The sequence below is a fragment of the Bison bison genome, unplaced genomic scaffold (genome assembly GCF_000754665.1).
Source record: "Bison bison bison isolate TAMUID 2011002044 unplaced genomic scaffold, Bison_UMD1.0 scf7180017864461, whole genome shotgun sequence".
Classification (NCBI taxonomy): Eukaryota; Metazoa; Chordata; class Mammalia; order Artiodactyla; family Bovidae; genus Bison; species Bison bison.
Window position 1 is genome coordinate 19,620,571 of NW_011495023.1, and position 784 is coordinate 19,621,354.

Genomic DNA, 784 nt, shown 5'->3' on the forward strand with positions numbered 1-784 from the left:
CCAAAATCACTGCAGATGGTGATTGCAGCCATGAAATTAAAAGACGCTTACTCCTTGGAAGGAAAGTTATGACCAACCTAGATAGCATATTGAAAAGCAGAGACATTACTTTACCAACAAAGGTCCGTCTAGTCAGGGCTATGGTCTATTTTCCAGTGGTCATGTATGGATGTGAGAGTTGGACTGTGAAGAAAGCTGAGTGCCAAAGAATTGATGCTTTTGAACTGTGGTGTTGGAGAAGACTCTTGAGAGTCCCTTGGACTGCAAGGAGATCCAACCAGTCCATTCTGAAGGAGATCAGCCCTGGGATTTCTTTGGAGGGAATGATGCTGAAGCTGAAACTCCAGTACTTTGGCCACCTCATGCGAAGAGTTGACTCATTGGAAAAGACTCTGATGCTGGGAGGGATTGGGGGCAGGAGGAGAAGGGGATGACAGAGGATGAGATGGCTGGATGGCATCACTGACTTGATGGACGTGAGTCTGAGTGAACTCCGGGAGTTGGTGATGGACAGGGAGGCCTGGCATGATGCGATTCATGGGGTCGCAAAGAGTCGGACACGACTGAGCGACTGAACTGAATTGAACTGAATCCCTTGCACTCCTATACGTTAACAATGAGAAAACTGAGAAATGAAGAAAACAATCCCATTCACCATTGCAATGAAAATGAAACACTTAGAAATAAATTTAACTTTAAATAAGTTGGGGCTGGTGCACTGGGATGACCCAGAGGGATGGTATGGGGAGGGAGGAGGGAGGAGGGTTCAGGATGGGGAACACAT